Source organism: Papaver somniferum, unplaced genomic scaffold (genome assembly GCF_003573695.1).
Source record: "Papaver somniferum cultivar HN1 unplaced genomic scaffold, ASM357369v1 unplaced-scaffold_137, whole genome shotgun sequence".
In the NCBI taxonomy this organism is placed as follows: Eukaryota; Viridiplantae; Streptophyta; class Magnoliopsida; order Ranunculales; family Papaveraceae; genus Papaver; species Papaver somniferum.
This window is the reverse complement of record NW_020622934.1, coordinates 2492509-2516326: the sequence shown is the minus strand read 5'-3', so window position 1 is coordinate 2516326 and position 23818 is coordinate 2492509. Positions and strand designations below refer to the sequence as shown.

At 39.9% G+C, this 23818-nt stretch overlaps 2 pseudogenes; one reads left to right on the top strand and one right to left on the bottom strand.

Moving 5' to 3' along the window:
- Positions 1-1965: 1965 nt before the first annotated feature.
- The window catches only part of LOC113334942, a 195545-nt pseudogene continuing 173692 nt past the window's right edge, over positions 1966-23818 (top strand).
- LOC113335053 lies at positions 8045-8144 on the bottom strand (annotated as a pseudogene).

Sequence of the window (23818 nt, the reverse complement as noted above, 5' to 3'; positions counted from 1 at the left end):
CATGGATTCTGACGGAGAGGATATTCCTGGGTTAGACTTCGATGGAGAGCCTTTGTTTGCCGGTGAGATGGTGGTTTGCAGTGAAGCAGAAGATGAGGAAGAAGAAACCGAAGATAATGATCTCCAGGGTCCCTACACATCTTCAGACGATGATGATAGTACTGGTACCTACTATGAAGAGGATAAGTTAAACTACAGCAGCAACAGTGACGACGATTCTTGGTGATTGCGTTATAGGTACTGTCAAATCCCTTAGAACTAGAGTAATGTGATATTTTGGTTACTATTTATCTTGTTCATCTTCGTGAAAACTTGTGGGGATATTTATGGTGTTTTATGTTGCTGAAGAAGTGTATGAAGAATGGGGTTTCAAGTTCAGACATTTGGTGGTAGTTTCTTTTTTTGTTTTTTGTTTGATAGATGGTGTTGATGAAGACATTAGAGATGTTAGGTGATTTTGGGGTTCAGTTTGCAGCAGATGCATTGTTTGGATAGTAGTTGGGAGAGTTGCAGTGGTTATGATGGGTAAACCTTTTATGTCAGGTAGATTAGTAATGTTGCAGCTTTGAATTTTGGTTGTAAAAAGAAAGTTGTAATGGCACTGGTAGCCTATCGGGTGTATAAAAGTGGTATTCTGTTTGCTTTGTCCTTCTTTAGATGTAATTAAACTAGTTTTATTCTTCCAGTTGTTTGAATTTTCAGTAGTATTAAACTTGTGATGGATGTAGGTTTGAAGGGTTTGAATAAATTTGTCAGTTTTTCTTGCTCTTTTGATTTCAGTAATAATGGATTGAATACAGTAGATGTACAAACAAGCAATGTTCTTGGTGAATGATTTTAAAATTCCAATGATTGTTAAGTAGAGATAGGTAGGAATGATTGAATTAGTGAATCAATAAGGTATATAAAATGTTGTTTAAGATGGTAGAAACTAGGGTATTAAGATTAATTCAAAGCCTATTTTAGGCCCAGTTCCAAAAAAAAAATAATCTATGTGCAAGTATATTACTATTACTATTAATCCTAGCATGACATAATATTAATTCAACAATCAGTATAGACAAATCCAAACTCACAATATTCACTCATCCAACATTGCTAAAACCCATCTTCATACAAAACCCCACCATGATTTAAGAATCAATCTTTTTCAACAATCCATACATTCATTCTCTGGTTAACAGGAAAATCCAAACTGCTAACTTAAATTTGAACCAAATTCAGTACCATGATGATCATCATTACCAAAATAGTATAACCCAAAACCAAAAACAAAGGCTAAAAGTATATAACTTACACTAACCATTTCATCTATTAGCAAACATAAACAACTACATTCTATCACCCGACTTGATTATCGCTTAGTCCCTTGGAGATGGTTGCTCAGATGCAGTCGTTTGAGAAGCAGGGACTGTTGTTGGTGCTGGTACTGACTCTGCCGGTTGCACTGGTGGTATTGCACTCGCTGGATTTCGCTGACCATTACCTGCCTCCACAAATGCATCTATTCTGGATGCTGCTCTGCCAACTGCAGGACATACATAATGAAGCAGGGTATAGGGCATTCCATGAGCGGGTATTGGCTGAGCAGCACGAATAAGAAGCTCTCTTCTGGAGGCAGCAGGCAAAGTGATAGTATCAAATCCATATTTTCCCCCTCCATCCACAACATATTTAAGACCAATAAGAATCACCCTTCATTAATCACATACGTACCTTCGGTAAGGAATTCAGTAGTCACAACCCATCCATCCCGCATGCGCCATGTCCTAATGGGCCCAGGTCCGGAAGCCTCTGCTCCACCAGCACCCCCGTCAACGAACTCATCATTAACACCATCACCAGGATCAGAATCTACATTAGACAAGATTTCTTCGCAGTTCTCAGTAGCCATCGATTCTTCTTCAACTGCACCACTCCCTCCGCAACCACTGCTTTCTCCATGTTCAGTTATACAATCTTGAAATGGAGGATCTTCTCCCTCCCAGGAGGCATTTGCTGAATCCGGTAATTGGATGATGCATTACCCTGATTCTCGGAGATATTATTAACCAATTGGATGCAATTATCGTTCCTCACTGGTGAATCAGAGATATTGCTCTCTATTGATCTTGAGGAATATCCATTTGGTGTTGAAAGCTTCTCTGATGAATTTTGATTGCAAGGGGTTAATGATAAATTTTTCTCAAAGAATTTTTGTCTCCCTCTTAGTCTCAATTTTGAAATGGGATTTCTAGTTTGGGATATAATGGAAGCAATTGGGATAATGATAATGAAGAAAAGAAACATCATTTTAAGCCTTAATTGGTTCGATTCCCAATGGATTCTCACCTTTTCGATGAGAAAAACTCTTACTCTACCCCCTCCTGCCGTTTCGATTCTCCATATATCAAATTATATCTCTTGTGACTTGTCTAATCGACTTTTCTATTTTGAAAGTCATCTGTGTTGCGAAAAGTGGAGGACATTCAGAGATCATTTACACACGTGCTATTCATACTAGTTAACATGAATAATTTAGTTTAGTGTTACATGAATATGATATGTATCTCTCTCTGATCTTGGTTATACTACTTGTCCCTTCACATGGACAAATAGAAGAATTGCTTACAGAGGAGAGGAAGTCGGTAATGACGACAGTGTAGGGTTCACAAATTGTCTTTATATAAATGACATTAGTGTAGCACAAATTATCTTTATTTATATATATAAAAAAAATTCTACCATGTTTATGAAATCAAAGATGTTTCCTTCAAGAAAAATATAACAACGATCCTTCTTGGTATACTCACGTACCCAGACATTTTACTCTGGCTATGTCTGCCATGCATATAAAGAAACATATGGCTACCATATTAAATAAAAAAAATATAAAAAAATAGCCGTGTTCACATTTGCAGCAGTAGCATCAACAGAAACTTGGGAGAGTTGGATCACGTCATTTGTTGATTTTCCTTACAGTTCTACCCTTAATTTCAGGCCGATAGTAATCATCCCTTGATTCCTTTTGAAGGTCTAGTTTATCTACCTGCGGCAAGTGATACTCATCCCAACAATAACTGATGTACTGAATTCCTCGTCGACATCACCATCATATTTCCAGTTTTGGGTAGGTGCACCTACCACAATAGACTTTTTTTCTTATTTTTCTGGTCTGTCACATAAAATACATGCTTAGGTTGGGAGACTATAGCGAAAGGATCATTCTGGAGTCCCAACTTATCAAGCTCAACCAAAATGTATCCAAGTTTGTCTTTTGAGACCCCTGCTTTGGTAACCCATTTACACTTGAAAAGTGGCACTTTCAACGAATGATATGTCAGCACCCAAATCTCTTTTAAAACATCATAATAATTCGCCTGATTATGGGTAATCCCCGCTTTTCTAATGTGCGTGTCAGTTTCCTCTAGGTAAACCCCGCTATTCTGGTAGGCGAAACCATCATTAGATTTTGTGCGAAACATGTATTCATTGATGTGATATGCTTCGTATGTCGCTACTTGTGCATTCTGTAGGATTGATATCCACCTTAAGTCCTGATTGAAGTTTTCCCTAGAGTCTGCCCACTCACTCTCAACCTGAAATACATTATAAGGATTAGCCTTCGTCTCAACGCAAAAGTTACATAGCAAGAGTGACATTTTCTGCAAACTCTTACCATTTTTTGTAACCATTTGGCGAACTCTTCATTATGTTTTTGATCTAGCTGTGTATCCTTCATACCAAGATATTTATCCTTCAAAATTTCTGGTGTCGTCTGGATAGTACAATGATTAATGTTATTATCTTTACAGAAATTCGGACACATAATCAAACATTAAATAAAATATGAGGTTATTTGGTTAGATCTAGTTATACTTACTCAATGTAAGGATAAACTTCAGGCGAATTCCGCAATACATAGAAATGCGCTTTATCCAACAGATCCTTATCGACAAGAGGAAAATTAGCACATGACATTGGTTTTCCCATGAAAGAATAAGAATCTTCGCCAGTGTCAGATGTGTTGAGTTTGTCTGGTGGAATTCCGACTGTACTATTCATGCTTTGTTGGTTCTTACTAATCATCTCAATTGTCTCTTCCGCAATATTCCCTTCAGCAATGCTTCCTCCAGGTCTGTTTATGTTTCGCACATGCCCTTTATTGACCTTCATGCACCTTTCGAACGGATCATCTATCGAAAGTATACAAGACCACAAATTTTCACTTCCCTGGTAAGATGCACAGTTAAATGAACCATGATGTTGAAAAAGGATTGAAGAAAGTATTTCTATAGCAAGCACAACGTCACAACGAGTTCCAACTGTAATTTTTCTAGCTCTGCCACCTTGATTTCTTTGCTAGATATTCCCCTGAAAAAGAAATAATACATGATAATAGCTGTTGATGGTGGTTTTTAGTTCATGGCTAAATTTGTAAAACCCTACATTTAATAGGCCGTCATTCTGCAAGGAAGCGGAGCTATGTAAAAGTGATGAGTGTTCAACCTCTTCACTGGCGCATTTGTTGAGCAACTCAATATTTCCTCATGAAATTTATCCAGAATGGTGCATGTAGCAATAATCCCAGATATTCTATAAATTTTGGCACCTTGCCTATGTTATTCAGTTAATATAAGTTTCTCTGAATGCTTTCTGTGCTATGTTCCCCGGCTGAACCCTTAATTGTTGATATGGCATGACAATTTGTGTTCACTCGCAGTAGAGTAACACGAATTTCCAAGTATCAAGGTTAAGGTCCTTGTATAAAGTATTTAATCGGAAAGCATACTGCTCTCTGGCAATGAACTTAAAGAACTCTGTGTCAACACATAGAATTCAATCAATTTTGTGATAATTCACAAGATTCAGATATTACTGATAGACACATTTTTGTGTCTGATTTGTCTCGATTCTATATATTGTTAGGGCTCATTTTTGTACTTATTATGGTGTTTTATTTATTTGTAGGTATTTTTAGACAATAAACATTTTTGGAAAAAATTGGCTCGAAAAGTTGTTGGAAAGCACCAGGAGGACATTTGTTATTCGGACTCTCACTTTGGATAAGGGGTAACCTAATTACTAAGGGGCATCCCATTTCCATGCAGTTTCTAATCACACCCCTACGCTGGATAAGGGGCAACCATCTTCAACATTTCAAAAACCAGGTTTTGGCGGGAAAATAGTGCAGTGAAGAACAGTTTTGGCAATCGTGATTTGGAGGAGTTTGAGGTCGATTAAACCGCTGATTTTCATAGGATAGACTCCTTATGGGTCTAGGAATCTGGTATGGGTGTTTAAATCGATTAGACTGGGCTCAATCGATGGATTTTTTTCTCACAACAGAAAATATGGAAAGTCACGTGTGTGACCTGTTTTAGGGAATTTTAGAGAGATTAAAGCGCTGTAAACCTTTCCAAAGATTTGTATCTATCTAAGGAAGAGTTTAGAATAAAAAGGAAAGCTCAGAAACGCGTAGAAATTCTAAAACAAGAAATTGCCGCAACTTGGCCGTGAAGAGAAGGAAAGAGATTTTGGATGATTTAGGAGAGATTTAATCGGTATTTTTGATATAAATAGATGTCTTGGGTCATATAGAAGAGGTGTAGAGTGTTTGGGAACCTAAGGAGAGCCATAGAAGAAAAAATCAAAGCTTTACCAAACTCTGTTTCTGCTGCTGCTGCTGCTGAAGAAGAAGAACGCGAAGAACATTGACGCACGGGAAACAGTCGCAGAACAGTGTCGTTGTTTAACAGCTGAAGAACATTAAGCTGTGCAGGGCAGTCATATTCTAGGGTCTTAAAATCAACGACAAAACAACAGTTTTTCTGTAACAGTTCCATTGTAACAGCTGTTTTGCAACACCAATACACTGTTGCAAACAGTCTGTGTTATTACTTTTCACTCTTTTAATCATCTTTTGAGCAACAAACACATATTTTGAGATCATGATTAATATGAGGAGCTAAACCCCATTGCTGAGGCGATAGAGGAAGCTATTTTTCCAACAAAAAGTGGTATATTCTATTTTATCTTTTTATTTGCAATAATTATATGATTATTTGCCTTGAACTATTATTGAATATGATTTTTATTTGAGTGATTGTGATCTATTTTGATGGAGTATGCTTAGTTTTAAGACTTTTGATGCTTCATACTTGGTATTTAGAATTATTACTTTTGAAAATCTACTTGTTGCAATATTTTAGAATCAAATTAAACAAGAAAATTGCATAAATATAAGTATTGGTTTAATCACTTTGAACTTGGGAAATAGTGGAATCTTAGCCTCAGTGTTTCTTTTAATTGATATCATCTTTGATTGAATTTGCTATAATCTTTAGTGAGTTTTCTATTTTAATATTAGAATTTAAGTCTAATTAATATCCTTCACAAGTCTGAGAATCGAACCACTTTTACCACTATCTACAAATCACATCAATTTTTGGCGCCGCCGACGCGGACTTGTTTTTAAGGTTTTAGAATTTTTTATTATTATTATTATTTTTGTCCTTTTTATGTTTTTGGGTATTTATCTTGTGTCTACAGGTTCTGGATCATAAAGAAAATTGAGCCAAGGAGTTTGGTGAGTTCATAAAGACTTGGAGCTAAAGATTAAAGCAAAAAGAACAGAAAAGAAGACAATTTTATTTTAGACAATTATAGTTTAGGGTTTGTTTTTTTTTTAAAAAACAAAAAAAAAAATCAAAACTGTATTAGGGTTTATTATTTTTGTAATTTTTCTTTATTTTTTTGGACTTTTGGACTTTGGGACATTATTTTTTTATTACCCTACGGAAGGGTACTTTAAATATAAACTGTTTGCAGAGAAGGAGGAAAATTACGATATTGTCTCTGCACCTTAGGTTCGTACACTAGACATCGGAGTCAATGGCCCGAGTCGACTACAACCATTCATCCCCCATCTGGAACGGGAGGTAAGATTCTAAACACTCGTGAATCCCCTGTCAGCGAGTTACTGGACTCCTTCGCATGCATATATGTTGAGGACTGAATACATACATTTATTTTTCTAGTAAAGGGCAAGGCCTGGCCATACAAGATAAGGGTTCGGATTTCATCACCGTTCTCTTCTTGCCCGCTTTAGGAACACATAACCTATGCGAACCTAAGCCTAAAATTTTGACTAGAACGAGACCAATAGGGTAACGAGTTTAACAGGAAAGTCATTCGAAAAATATTGGTTACTCTTTTAAGCATACTTCAAAGTTCTTGACGGTTTCTGTAAGTTGAATGTGTGACTGCGCCGCCTTGTAATACCGGTGAGGCCTTGGGTATCAAAGCTCCACCGAGCTTCCCTCGCCTCTATTCAACTTACATTAACTCGGATTGATTCCAAAGGGGTTTGCTTAAATTGTAACGAATTCACGTTCGAAGGATTAGAAGCTGGTCTAGAAACAATCTAAGTGGAGCCATCATTCTTTTTGTTTGCTAGAAATCAATAGGTTTGATTTGGTTGAGTCGGCCTTGATATGTGTTTGCTTACCCTTCCAATTTAGAAAATTCTATTGTATGCCTGAACGTAAAAGAGACGCACTAGGTTGATTTGTTAAAGAGAAACCTAGTAGTTCGAAGCATCTCGATTACCTTAATCTAGAAAGTCCGGCTTTTGAAGAGTCTGTTTTTAAACGTCCTTTGACTGAGGAGAGAATCCCTGTTGCTCCGATAGCGCCAGAAATGGCAACTTTGAAAGCTTTGTTGAATCCAACTAGGACTACCCGTCCTTCGTGTATTAAGTTAGCTGAAACGGAGGCACCCTATGAACTGAAACCTGGGACCTTACAGATGCTCCCAATCTTTTTAGGGAAAGAAAATGAAAACCCTTATTACCATGTTAGGGATTTTGAGGAAATTTGTAGTACTCTAAGAATTAGAGGCTTAGATGATAATGCTTTGAAACTTAGGTTATTCCCATTTTCCCTGAAAGATAAGGCCAAGTCGTGGCTGTATAGTTTGGACTCCGAGTCAATTGAGACATATGAACAACTTACATCTGCCTTTTTCAATAACTTTTTCCCTAGGCACAAAACATCGTCTATTAGGACGCAAATATAAACATTTTCACAATAAGAGGGAGAATATTTATATAGGTATTTGGAAAGGTTCAATGATTTATTATCCCAGTGTCCTCATCATGGTTTAGAAAAGGTTAGGCTAGTTCAGATCCTTTATGAGGGTTTAGATTATTCCACAACGACCATGGTTGAGTCTCTATGCACTGGTGGATTTGAAAACCAAACTGTTGATGCGGCGATGGAATTTTTTAATGAAATCGCCTAGAAAACCAAGCAATGGAAAAATAGTAGGGCACCCCAGAAAACAATTCTTTTAAGTAGAGGAAACGTTAATAGGGTAGAAGGAGGCTATGAATCAGATTCCAAAATTGCTGCTATAGCAAAAAGGTTAGAAGCCTTAGAAGTGGGCCAGACTAGTGGTAGAGTGGAGCCTTTTTGGGAAGGCCAGAATATTGAAGAGCAGTCCAATGCTCTTTATAATAACACTAGATTTGATAACCGTCAAAAGATTGACCCATATTCAGAAACCCATAATCCTGGTTGGAGAAACCATCCGAACCTTTCGTGGTCTAAGGGCCAAAGTCAAGGTCAGTTTAGTAATTCTAATGCTCCCCCAGGTTTTGGCTATACTAAGAATCCTTCAGGACTAGCGCGGTTTCAGAATCAGTCAGATAAGAAAATCCTAAGTTTAGAGGAATCTCTCGCCTTGTTAACTCAGCAAACTGCAAAATTCTAGTTATCCGTAGAACAAAGTCTACAAGCTAGTAACAGGATAGGATAAGAAAATAGTTAGGCTATTTCCGAGTTAAAAACCCAGGTTGGTCTGATAAGTGATTCTTTGAGAGAAAAAGGTAAGTTTCCTAGTCAAACACAACCCAACCCTAGAGGAGTTCATGAATTAGGTGCAAAACCATCGAATCAATTGAATGCTGTTAGAACCCTTAGAAGTGGTAGAGTTGTAGACAATAAGGTAACCATGCCCGATAGTGAACATACTGTAGTTCACCCCTCAGGATCTCACCTCTCAGAACTAGTAGCTGAAGAGACTGATAAAGTTTCTGATGATGTGAATTCGGTTCCTGAAAGGTCTTATTTTAGGCCTAGAGCCCCATTTCCTCAGCTATTAGTACCAACAAAGAAGGACGAACTTTAATGACATAGTGGATGTTTTTAAGCAAGTTACCATAAACCTTCCCTTATTAGATGCAATTAGGAAAACTCCTGCTTATGCCAAGTTCCTTGAGGATATGTGTACGCGAAAGCGAAAACTTAGCGTCCATAAGAAAGCCTTTTTAGCTAGTCACGTAAGTTCAATAATTCAAAACACCACAACTCCAAAGTACAAAGACCCAGGTTCTCCTACCATTGCTTGCACAATAGGTAACTTCCGGGTAGAAAAAGATTTACTTGACTTAGGAGCCAGTGTGAACTTACTGTCATTCCATGTATACTTACAGCTAGGACTTGGTGAAATGAAACCTACTCAGATGACACTGCAGTTAGCTGATAGGTCTGTTAAAATCCCTTGAGGATGTTCTTATTGAGGTCGACAAGTTTATTTATCCAGTGGATTTCGTGGTCGTAGATACCCAACCTGTCCCTGACCCAGAGAACCAGATACCTGTGATTTTTTAGGTCGCCCATTTTTAGCTACGTCTAATGCGATCATTAACTGTCGAAATGGTGTGATGAGTTTATCTTTTGGTAATATGACTATGGAGATGAACATTTTTAATGTCAGTAAGCAACCTCATGAGCTAGATGACACATGTGTTGAAGAGGTGAACATGATAGAATCCTTAGTTCAGGAGTCATTACCAAACATCTTGTCTGAAGACCCATTAGAAAGTTGTCTATCCCATTTTGGTTTAGATTTTGACGACGATAGAACTATTGAACAGGTGAATTCTCTATTAGATTCTACCCCTGTGTTAGACACTGATAGATGGAAAGCTAGGTTCGAACCGTTACCAGTTTCTGAGACTACCCTAATTCCTCTTTAGAAGAGCCCCCAAAGTTGGACCTTAAACCACTACCCGATACTCTAAAGTATGTGTTTTTAGGCCCATCTGAGACTTTACCTGTGATTGTAGCTTCCAATTTGGATAGTGATCAGGAAAGTAGGCTAGTAAATGTACTTCAAGACAATAAGGAAGCTTTAGGGTGGACTATAGCAGACATTAAGGGTATAAGTCCTACTGTGTGTATGCATCAGATTCATTTAGAGGAAGACTCCAAACCTTCTAGGGAGATGCAACGTCGACTGAACCCTAACATGAAAGAGGTAGTTCGAAAAGAGGTGCTTAAGTTGTTAGATGCGGGTATTATTTACCCAATTTCAGACAATAAGTGGGTCAGCCCTGTTCAGGTTGTCCCCAAGAAATCAGGTATCACTGTAGTCCATAATGATAATAATGAATTAATCCCAACCCGAGTGACCACGGGATGGCGTGTGTGTATTGACTATAGGAAATTGAACAAGGTCGCACGAAAGGATCACTTTTTCCTTCCTTTTATCGACCAAATGCTAGAGAGATTAGTGGACATAATCACTATTGCTTCTTAGATGGCTACTCCGGTTATAATCAGATCGTTATTGCCCCAGAAGACCAAGAGAAAACCACTTTTACCTGTCCCTTTGGTACCTTTGCGTATAGACGCATGCCTTTCGGGCTATGTAATGCCCCTGCAACTTTTCAGCGTTGTATGATGAGCATATTTTCTGATATGGTAGAACGGTTCTTAGAGGTATTTATGGATAATTTTTCAGTGTTTGGTTCATCTTTCGATGAGTGCTTGCATCATTTGACATTAGTGTTGACTAGGTGTAAGGAAAAAAATTTAGTGCTTAATTGGGAAAAATGCCATTTCATGGTTAAATCAGGAATTGTATTAGGGCACATCGTCTCTTCAAAGGGTATAGAGGTCGACAAATCCAAAGTTGACCTTATTAAGACTTTACAGGTCCCAAAAACCGTAAAATATATTAGGTCATTCCTAGGGCATGCAGGTTTTTACCGTCGATTCATTAAGGATTTTAGCTTGATTTCTAGACCTCTTTGCAATTTGCTTGCAAAAGATGTTAAGTTTGTCTTTGATGATGCTTGTTTAGAGGCTTTTGAGAAGCTTAAAACTTTACTCACTACTGCCCCGATAGTCCAGGCACCTAACTGGAACCTACCCTTTGAGATTATGTGTGATTCTTCAGATTATGCTATAGGCGTCGTTTTAGGACAACGAGAAAACAAATTACTTCATGTGATTTATTATGCTAGCAAAACTCTGAATGATGCCCAAATGAACTACACAACTACCGAGAAGGAACTTTTAGCCATCGTGTTTGCCTTGGATAAGTTTAGGTCCTACCTATTAGGTTCTAAGATCATAATCTATACAGATCATGCTGCTTTGAAATACCTTTTATCTAAGAAGGATACCAAACCTAGATTGATTAGATGGATCCTATTGTTACAGGAATTTTCCCCAGACATTAGAGACAAAAAGGGTGCAGAAAATGTAGTAGCAGACCACTTGTCTAGGCTAGTTGTTAGTTCCCCTAGTGATTCCCTTCCTATAAGGGATAGCTTTCCTGATGAACAATTGTTCTCTGTTTCCCAATCACCTTGGTATGCAAATATAGTGAATTATCTTGTTACTGGTCGAACCCCTCAACATTGGGGTAAGCAAGATCGTTCTAGGTTTTTAGCCGAGGTTAAGCATTTCTTTTGGGACGATCCTTATCTGTTTAAGTATTGTCCGGACCAGATTATTAGGAGATGTGTATCTGAGAGTGACCAGTCTAGTATTATCTCCTTTTGTCATGAACATGCATGTGGGGGTCATTTTAGTGCTAAGAAGACTGCTGCTAAGATTTTGCAGTGTGGATTTTACTGGCCTTCGTTGTTTAAAGATTCCCATAGTCATTGTTTTCTTGTGAGCGTTGCCAGAAGTTAGGAACCATTTCCCGTAGAAATATGATGCCTTTGAACCCTATTTTAGTGATTGAGGTCTTTGATGTGTGGGGCATTGATTTTATGGGTCCATTTCCTATTTCGTTTGGTTATCTTTACATACTTGTCGCTGTAGACTATGTGTCTAAGTGGGTTGAGGCGGTTCCGTGTAAACGAATGACCACAGGGTCGTAGTCCAGTTTTTGAAAGAGAATATACTTACACGTTTTGGTACGCCGCGAGCTATAATTAGTGATGGAGGTTCACACTTTTGTAATAGACCGTTTCTCTTTTAATGAAACAATACGGTATTACCCATAAAGTAGCAACCCCATATCACCCTCAGACTAGTGGTCAGGTAGAGGTTTCCAATAGGGAAATTAAACGTATTCTAGAGAAAACAGTTAATCCAAATAGGAAAGACTGGTCGTCGAGGCTTACTGATGCCTTATGGGCTTAACTGCGTTTAAGACACCCATTGGAATGTCACCTTATCGTTTAGTGTTTGGCAAGGCATGTCACCTGCCTGTTGAGTTAGAGCATCGAGCCTATTGGGCTATTAAGAACTTAAACTTTTCACTTGACAAGGCAGGAGCTCAAAGAAAGCTCCAGCTCAATGAGTTGGACGAGATTCGTAGAGATGCATACGATAGTGCTAAGGAGTATAAGAACAAAATGAAACTTGTGCATGATAGGAATATTTTACGAAAGTCATTTTCTCCAGGTCAAAAAGTTCTTCTGTATGACACTCGTTTGCATCTATTCCCCGGGAAGTTGCGCTCTCGGTGGACCGGTCCTTTTGTGGTCCGTACTGTTTTTCCTCATGGCGCTGTTGAGATTGAGACACCAGATGGTAGTAGTTCTTCGAAGGTTAACGGTCAGCGATTGAAGCCCTTTTTAGAGCCTTTTCCTACAGGTGATGTTGAGGAGGTCCCTCTGGAGGACCCTGTTTACCTTGATTGACCATCGAGGCGATTTTGTATGTTGTATAATATTTTTGTAGGTTTTTGGTTACACTTCACCCAGGTACTATCTTTCCGACTTCTCTCTTTACTATTTCCTCATGTTACTTATATTTTTGGTACTGTTCTTTGATTAGAAACATTGAGGACAATGTTAGATTTAAGTTTGGGGGTGGGGTAGAACTTTTTGTTACCTTTTCGTTGCAAAAATAAACTCCAGAGCCTAGAAATTTATCCCTATTAAGGATGGCACTAACCAATCTAAGTGGATGGAAGCATTTTGGTTGTAGGAGTTGAGGAACCAATCTGACTAGATGGCAACATCTAAAGAGTCTATTCATAAAAGCACAGAGCTCAGGTGTTAGAAATAACATGATAGTTTCACCATATCTCGTTGAGTCCTTTTCACTTCTGTTTTTATTTTGTTTTGTTTTTAAACTATGTTTCTCTAAGTGATTAGGTGGGGCTCACGATTCAAGTTGTTACCAATGCTAGGGTGAATTAGAGTGATTGAGATAAAAAAAAAAAAAAAAAAAAAAAAAAAAAAAAAAGAGACCAGACCATCAGACCAACTGGAATAAATTCAATAAAGTCGACCACTGGAACCCTTGTATATGCCAGTTGTGTTGACCTAGAGTTAGGATTATCGACCACTGGTACCCTTGTATATGCCAGTGTGTTGATATTAGTCAGACGGTATCTCAGTCCATTAGGATAGGTTCATTTTGGCGGAGGCCTTCAGACAGATATGAGAAACACCGTTCACCTAGTAAACATCAAAACCATCTATGTTTTTCTATATCCATCTTCTTGATCTATCCATGTGATTAGTTTTGACTCCGGATATTGATGTCCATAGTGCGACTATCTGAGTAGAGCTCTGTCACTTCATATGAATTTTAGTATGCTTGAGTGCAAACTCGTGTACAACAATTGGAATTTCGCATCAGGGTACTTCCTCCTGTAGTCAATAAGTATGCCAACCAAGGAGATTCTTTAGTGCCTTCCAAGGTTCTGTGTAGATAGCTAGGGTCTGGAGTATAAAGGTTTTGTGGGTATACCTCTGGTAAGCCCTCCGGAGACAACACTCCGCCACTAGGGACACCTAGGGGTTTAAAGGCTTATTGCATACGCTAAATGCAATCGACGATGCCTGCGACAGTGAGTTAGGATTTTATTTCTATTTTATTTTTGCTCGAGGACTAGCAAATAATAGGTTTGGGGGTATTTGATAGACACATTTTTGTGTCCGATTTGTCTCGATTCTATATATTGTTAGGGCTCATTTTTGTACTTATTATGGTGTTTTATTTATTTGTAGGTTTTTTGGCCAATAAACATTTTTGGAAAAAATTGGCTCGAAAAGTTGTCGGAAAGCACCCGGAGGACATTTGCTATTCGGACTCTCACTTTGGATAAGGGGTAACCTAATTACTAAGGGGCATCCCATTTCCAGGCAGTTGCTAATCGCACCCCTACTCTGGATAAGGGGCAACCATCTTCAACATTCAAAAACCAGGTTTTGGCGGGAAAATAGTGCAGTGAAGAACAGTTTTGGCAATCGTGATTTGGAGGAGTTTGAGGTCGATTAAACCTCTGATTTTCATAGGATAGACTCCTTATGGGTCTAGGAATCTGATATGGGTGTTTAAATCGATTAGACTGGGCTCAATCGACGGATTTTTCTCACAACAGAAAATATGGAAAGTCACGTGTGTGACCTGTTTTAGGGAATTTTAGAGAGATTAAACGTTGTAAACCTTCCCAAAGATTTGTATCTATCTAAGGAAGAGTTTAGAATAAAAAGGAAAGCTCAGAAACGCGTAGAAATCTAAAACAAGAAATTGCCGCAACTTGGCCGTGAAGAGAAGGAAAGAGATTTTGGAAGATTTGGGAGAGATTTAATCGGTTTTTTGATATAAATAGATGTCTTGGGTCATATAGAAGAGGTGTCGAGAGTTTGGGAACCTAAGGAGAGCCAGAGAAGAAGAAATCAGAGCTTTACCAAACTCTGTTTCTGCTGCTGCTGCTGAAGAGAGAAGAACGCGAAGAACATTGACGCACGGAAACAGTCGCAGAACAGTGTCGTTGTTTAACAGCTGAAGAACATTAAGCTGTCAGGGCAGTTATTCTAGGGTCTTAAAATCAGCGACAAAGCAACAGTTTTCTGTAACAGTTCCATTGTAAAGCTGTTTTGCAACACCAATACACTGTTGCAAACAGTCTGTGTTATTACTTTTCACTCTTTTAATCATCTTTTGAGCAGCAAACACATATTTTGAGATCATGATTAATATGAGGATCTAAACCCCATTTCTGAGGCGATAGAGGAAGCTATTTTTCCAAAAAAAAGTGGTATATTATATTTTATCTTTTTATTTGCAATAATTATATGATTATTTGCCTTGAACTATTATTGAATATGATTTTTATTTGAGTGATTGTGATCTATTTTGATGGAGTATGCTTAGTTTTAAGACTTTTGATGCTTCATACTTGGTATTTACAATTATTACTTTTGAAAATCTACTTGTTGCAATAATCAAATTAAACAAGAAAATTGCATAAATATAAGTATTGGTTTAATCACTTTGAACTTGGAAAATAGTGGAATCTTAGCCTCAGTGTTTCTTTTAGTATTGATATCATCTTTGATTGAGTTTGCTATAATTTTTAGTGAGTTTTCTATTTTAATATTAGAATTTAAGTCTAATTAATATCCTTCACAAGTCTGAGAATCGAACCACTTTTACCACTATCTACAAATTACATCAATTACCCTGACTAATTTGCAAAAATTATGGTTTTTCCCTCTGCGCAGTATATTAGAACTTGCCCGTTGAAATTAAGCCTAGGCGGACTAGGTAATTAATCCGCCATGGATTAGTAGGTGCAAAATCCTACCTAAAATCAGAAAACAAGGAATAAAAGGAGCCTCAGAATAGGAGAAGCAACAAATAAAGGTGTGGCCATGCCATATGCCAGCCGGCACCACTTGCAAGTGGCTACACCCCATGTTGCTCGACCATCCCCTATTTCCAGTCGACCAATCAGGTCGCCTTAAACCCTCCACACGCACATGAGTTGTGGTTGGGCCCATACTTGCCGGCCCTATTTCCCATCGACCAATCAGGTCGCTTTAAATCCACCACACGCACACCATAAGTGTGGACACGTACATGCTTGGCCGACCGCTCTTTCTCGACCAATCAGGTCGCTCTAAACCTGCCACAGTATCAAAATAGGCAAAGTTGCGCCAGAAGGTCAAAATGCCAAATTGGTTTTCCAAAAGCCGCGCCAACATGCTAATTGGCATGCCAGACGTACATGCCAAACGTACATGCCAAACGTGTCATTCCGCTACGGCGTGCCAATGGCATGCCAAACATGTCATGCCGCGCCAATACACTAATTGGCATGCCAAACGTGCCACTTTGCCGCAGTAGCATGTCGAACATGCCAAACGTGCCACTTTGCCGTAGTAGCATGCCAATCGTGTCAACATGCCATAAATAGCGCGCCAACGTTCTAACCCACTTCTTTTTCGTGGCCAAGCGCCATAACATATTTCAATTAGGGTATTTTAAAAGGCTCTGCCTTGGTGGAATTGGTCGAAACCGTAATTTCCAGTTGTGACCCAATTACGCTACTTTGGCCCTACAACATGCCACGAGCCATGTAGGACCCGCCAAACCCTAAAAACGGCGCCATTTTTTATAATCACTTGTGTTCATCCTAGTGCTTTATGGTTATTCCCATATTATGGCCTGCTATAGCTCCTTTGATGTGGCCATGTAACCGATTGCATAAAGCGCCACCATGCCGCGGCCATGCCGTTCGCTAATTAGGGTTTCGATATGCCAAACCCTAATTTAGCTAAAGTTTCCACGCCAACTAAGTCAAGTAATTCTCCGAAGGACTTAAGTTTGATATAGCAACAAGGCCAATGCTGCCAGAGGCATATTTGGGTCTAACATCAATATGCCAAAATAGCTGTCATGGCTACGCCAGGCGCCACTATGCCACTGGCATGCTGCTATATGCCACTACATCATTGGCATGTGCCAATGACGCCACTGTGCGGTCATCTGGCGCCAACATAATGTGGCTATAATCAATGGCCATCCTTTATCATAAGTTACGATCTCAGCCATTTGAATTCGCCACATAATTGATAGTCATGCGGCAAGTTTTGGGCGACCAACTAAGACAAGCCAAATAGCATCACGTGTTATTCTCCTGTGGAAAGTCTCCTGACTTTGACTTGCCACACATAGCAAACTGCTACATGTTTTCCATGAAAACACTCGAGACATCAAACATGTCACAAACTGGGGTATTCTCATCAGAGTATTGGTCTGGTGTTTTACAGCGTGCGGCGTGCAACACGCCCATTATAAGAAAGTGTCAGAAAGCAGGGAAGTTAGTGGAGGTAAGTAGTGGGTGTAAACTGACCAGTTTTCCTCCATGGTGGGAACGTGGTCTCTAGAATTTACACATAATCCCACTTCTCCATTACTCAATCACTCCCACTTTCCACGAGATCAGGGTGCATTCAATATGACTTGTATAAATAGGTTTTACCTATTTTCGACCAAACAACAAGTTTTGGTTAGAACAACACAGTATCCAGAAAAACATCAAAGAACTGATAGATTTCATTCCACAAGCCAGTTCCAAATTCTGATACAAGTCATAAAATAACCACACCTTCAGAATTAACCATTCTGGTCTCAACACCTTCTTCGCTTCCCTCCCTAAGACCAACCCTTCTCCTTCACTTTGTGACCGAAGCAAGACTGGAACGTCCATTTCTTGGTTTAGGATAGGATTGTACAGAGTGATCTCTCGAATCTAAATTACTCCCGTGCAGTACATTTTGTTTCTCATCCACACACCCAAATTTACCAAAACCAGCAAAAACAGATTTTACCCACAAACAATTGGCGACCACAATGGGAGATTAATCTCTCGGTTGAAAAATCAAAATCAAATTCAATTCTCAATTTCATTTCTATCCCAATTGGTCTTAGGCTTAATACAATCATTAACTAAAACTCATTTCAGTCAAAGATTCCAATTTCCTAGATATATCCTGGTTATTCGAACCTTTCAAAAGCAATGAACATTCAGAAGACAACCATCATGGAAGGCGTGATAAGAATGCTAGAAGATATGGTTGTAAACCAAGTCGATATTATCATACGGCAAAACGAGACGCTTTGTATCCTAAAGAGTATGATAAGTCGATTTTGCAAAGAATCGGCGGGTACCTGTCAGAAGGATCTCACCAATTTCAAGGATAATACGAAGGACGTTAAGTATTTGTCTAAGGCTCATACTCCTACCAATGAAGACACAGACAGATCACGTATCCATGTCATACAAGAGCAGAAGAGCAGCCAATTAAATTCTCCCGACGACAGGGAGGTAAGACAGTTTCACAAGACCAAGGAAGGAGACTTGCCAGGTGTGCCACAGCGTCTACATGACAAGGGTAAAGAGCCAGCCTATGAAGCTTTGTTGGAAAACATTTATCTCCAAACGCTCGCGGAGGTTCAAAGAGTCGTCCAACAGTCCGCAACCACGACTTCTTACTTACGAGAGAGGCGCCGGATAAATGGGAAATCTACCAAGACGCTTATGGGAACGAGCAATCTCATGTCGATGTCACTGAAAAAAGACCCTCGAGATAAATTACCCTTCAGAAATATTGTGGAAGTAAACGGTCCGCTCATGAATCTATGATCTCTCAAGCATCAATTCCGCCCTCGAAAAGAGCTTTATACCAAAACCCACCAGAACTCCCACCACGGCCGCTGATGCAAGAGAATCCAGACCCAGAATATCCACGCTTCCCGTTGCCTGTGAACAGAGTCTTGGAGTTATAGGAATTTGGGTGAAAAAGGGGGTGGTCCAACTACCCTCGGTATGGCGCCCACCAACTAATCAAGAGATGCTAGATTCAAGATATTGCCATTATCACATATTTGTCCATCATCCTACAAGTGAATGCAATGCTCTAAAACGCATTGTCCAAAGAAAGATAGATTCAGGAGAATTACGCATGGGGACTAGAGATTCTCCGCCTTGTCGCAGATCGACATAAAGATGTTACATAGACAATAAAGGACGACTGGGGATTTCTCGCGTCCAGGATGGCATCATACAATAAACTCGGATTTGCTCTTGAAGATTCAGTTTGTTGAAAGGCCCTTAAGCAGGTAAGTTTTGTTTGCGCAACTCATGTTTTGAATGTGCTGGAAACCTGACACGGGCATCAGTTCCATGTTGACTACAAAAGCCAATAACCTAATTGTTCTAAAATTTCATACCATTCCAGAAATAAACCAATTCAGAAAATCCTTATAAAACAACCATCTATCAATCCAAAAACCAGAAAATCAAACCATAAAACAGGTGCCTATTGCCTTTCAAAAAAAAAAAACCTAAAAGAGAAGGTTCAGAAAAATAAAAGCATTCAAGGTAAATTGTCCAACAATAACCCATTCTTCTTGGAGAAAGCATCCTTCATTTTTTGAAGAGCATTCTGCTTCAACTTTAACTCCTGGGATAACCTCTCGATTTTCGCCTCCTGTTGGTTAATAAAATCCGCGGAAGGAACTCCAGCCATCTCAGTTTGCAGGTTTTGGATTTTGGAAAATCCTTCACAGAACCAGGAGGCGTTAAACTCGAAGTTCACACACATGTCCCGATGGAATTCCCATCTTTTGATTACATCTCCAGAAACATCGTGTCAAGTCACCCTGCAAATGTCATGGATTGAAGATAAGGTTTCCTCCACACGCTTAACCAATGCAAAGCAACTATCAACCTTCCTGGTCGTGGCGATGTGCCCATACTTTCTCCATATCTCAGTATATAGATCCGCATACTTCACTGGCACGCTGAGTCCTCCAATCAGCACATGACCCTCAAAAGAAACCTCAAATGGAGGATCGAAAATGTCGACTGCAGCTGGATGTGCGACTAGAAAAGATTTTTTGGGAACAATCACGCCTGTCGTCAGGATAGAGTTTTCCTCCATTGGGGATACATCAGCATCTTCACGATGATCAATCTCCATCTCCAGAATGCCATCGGGTACGGTTTCCATGATTGGAGACACAGCTACATCTTCATTGCCGTGAATCTCCGTCTCAAGGTTATTTTCAGAAGCGGCTTCTTCCTGTACATATTACCAGTTGAATATTTATTCTGTATAAATAAATAGTTCAAGAGGAAAACGTGTGGGAAACTCACCGACTCATCTGCGGGCCTACTGGGACTGGAAGAAGACTCGTCGCTACGCTCTGAAGTACTTTTCCCGTCACCATCGGATCCATTCGCTTTCTTCTTATTCGCTTTCCTATTCACTGTCAAGATGCTCAGTATCGCCAGATTTTTCTTCAGAAGGTGCCATTTTCTGGACACGTACAAGTCTGGTGAATGCGTTTATCTTGTCAAGACCCCGAGTCAAAAGGGGAAGAGATTTTCATTGGCGAAAATTCAGAATATTTACACAATTCGGCCAAGTCAGGATGAAAATCATACGTATGCATGTTGGAAGAACTAAAGGTCACGAGAGCCGTCGAATCCGATCAGAAGCCACCTGCACGACTTTTTGATCTTTGCTCCCTTTTCTGGGGACTGTTCCCATTTGAACTAGGAGATTTTCGCTTAATCGTGGAAGGCTCCCTCAACAAGGGGTGCTTTGCTAAAATCTTAGAGGAGGGCTTGCCGCGTAGATTTATCACAACATCCTGCACGAATTGATGAATAACGAGAAACCCATCCTGCCAAAAGACATTATATTTGAGAGTCGTCATAGGTCTTCATTCTGAGAGCAATAAGGGAAGGCTTTTATCTGGTGCAAAGACGCTATTATCAAGAACGGCGGGTAGCAATTCATCTAGAGCTGTCAGTGGGCGGCGGAATGGGATTCCCTGATCGAAGCCCATATGTCGATCAACCCTATCAATGTTGTAAGGGACTACTTCACAAGACCCTCTGAAAAATGATGGCACATACCCAGGTATGCAGCTTCCCAAGAACACAGTTTCTCCAATGCTCATATTCTCGTCAGCAGAATGCAATGTCACGTTCGAAGCGGAAGCAAAAGTGTCTGGTTGAACTATGGAGGCGTGGACCGGAGCCCAAGGACGAAAGTTAACTACATGCGCGTTGTCAATAAAATCAATGAGCTTTAAGCCAGGTCTTGGACGCCTCTCCAACCAACGAAGTATCCTAGAGCCTCCATATGTATCAGGAAATGAGGTTTTAGGGTTAAGAGCGTAATTTTTGAAATGCTCCCACAACCATGCTTGGAGAAAGGCGACATGGACGTATGAGTATACTTTCATTTACCCTTTAGATACATACATGTCCGCTACTAAGTGATCCAGATGGGTGTACAAAGAGCCAAGGAACAAACTGTCGATGGGAAGAGAAACGCCTTTCGCTAGTTTGATAGCAAATTTGATGATCTTCTGCCTTATCTTCTTCTTGCCAGAGCCATCATCAAAAATGTCTCTGGATAACCACAAAGCTAAAAATGCAGCAACATGGAGTGTATCATCCAGCACCTGATCCGACCCCGGCTCATCAGGGAACCATTCAAACACCCACCAGTTATAGAAGCACTTTTCCTCATAATCCTTCCGAAAATATCCTGTCTCTTTCGTGACCAAAGTGGCATGTATTTCTTCTTCTTCCTCAGACAAGACGACGTCAAGTTTCCCAATTATTGGAAGAATCAACAGAACGGCTACGCTTTCCAAAGAAATGGTCATCTCACCCCATCTACATATAGCCGTATGAGTTTCCAGACACCATCTGGAGATGAAAGTAATAAAGCCAGCAACATCTTTTCTGATTTGAAGTGTCGCATATGCCATGATAGCATTCACGATTTGCGCCCCAGTCAGATTAGCTCTTACATGGTCTCGGCTTATAATGAATTTCATCCATTTATCATAAGAGCGCAATGGACTATGACAGATTTTTGAAGTCTATGGGAGAAGCCAGATACTCTTTCTTCTAAAGGCAAAACCTCATTATACACCCTGGATAGACTGATCGGACTTCTCCCTCATTCCCAGAATCAGTCAGGAGGGTAGCCACGAATTTGGGATGGGTCTTTGTAACTGTAGTAGACTTTGTAAAGAACTCATCATCCGCGTTCGGCTTGGAGTTGTTATCATTTCTCGATGCAGCGACAGAATTGCTTTCAGGTGACATATTAACGAAAAATTCCTTATGTTGCTTTCACTTTCAAAGTAACTACAACGGAGCAAAAACGGAAAAGCTACTGCTTTGAAGAAAAACATGCATGAAGATTTTCTCAAAATCTGGGTACAATAATCAAGAGTCAACAACAAATTTTATACGGGAACCTTTCCTTGGCCACATGTCATGGAATTCCTGGCCGAATGAAATGGGGACTGATGCTCGCTCAAACGAGTACCAGCCACGGAAAATATTCTCTTAGCCAAACTATGTCTTGCCTCGGTAATGGTGCTCACGTCCAAATAAAACCTAAAGCTAGGTTTTGCGAGAGAAGGAATCAACGACGACCACCTACCCATACATGCTTTCTTTTCATTGGCTTCGTTGCGATTAATGTTGTGGCTAACACTACTATAATACTACTAGAAAGGAGGAATTATTCATATGGAAGTGTTTTTACAAGTTCACGGAAGACATGCCTATGGATAGGGTTTACACCAATACAGAAAAAACAAACAAGAGGGAAGAGATGTTGGAATACATACATGAAATATACTCGCCCGCTTTTAATGCTGATGTTCCTTCCACTAATCCACTCACGGATAATGCACCTTTGCTGCTAACACGAAGACGCGGAAGCAAAGGCATACGAAAATAAAAATAAAGATGGGAAACGCCCTTTATATACATGGCGCTTTTTGGAGTTTGAGTAGAAGAAGGTTTCCTTTTTTGGGCCCAACACAGAAGAAGGCAGCTCAGCCCGCGGGGCCAACGTTCCATGGCACCAATTTCCACGTCCGAGCCAGCGCCACGCCAATGCTCCAAGCGCCAACGCCTTGAAGTCGAACCAGCGCCATCATCACCACTCTGTATCCCAAGACAACAACACCATCATTACCGCTCCGTGGTTAAAGTTGCAGCACCATCATCACCGCTCCGTGGCTAAAGTCGCAACGCCTGCATCAATGGTCTGTGGCCGAAGTTGCAGCGTCAGCATCAGCATTTCGTGACCAAAGTTGCAGCGCCAACGCCAGCACCCTGTGGACAATCCTGAAATACGCCAACACGCCAACACAAGGATCATAGACTACTCACGTCTCCTGCCAAAGGTTAGTCGAATTTTCCTGGCAATCTCTTCATAAGTCGCAACGCCAGCCAGCATCAATGGTCTGTGGACGAAGTTTCAGCGTCAGCATCAGCACTCCGTGACCAAAGTTGCAGTGCCAATGCCAGCACCCTGTGGCCAAGCCGAAAATACGCCAAGACGCCAACATAAGGATCATAGACTACTCATGTCTCCTTCCAAAGGTTAGTCGAATTTTTCTGGAAATATCTTCATGTCTCGCCCTTTCGATTTTACCCTTGTCCGTCACCATCTCATGCTTACCCCGCAACAATGCAACTGTTACGTGCTAAGCATGGGACTTAATGTTGATGGTGGTTTTTAGTTCAGGGCTAAATTTGTAAAACCCTGCATTTAATAGGCTGGCATTCTGCAAGGAAACGAAGCTATATAAAAGTGATGAGTGTTCAACCTCTTCACTGGCGCATTTGTTGAGCAACTCAATATTTCCTCATTAAATTTATCCAGAATGGTGCATGTAGCAACAATCCCATATGTTCTGTCAATTTTGGCACCTTTCCTGTGTTATTCAGTTAA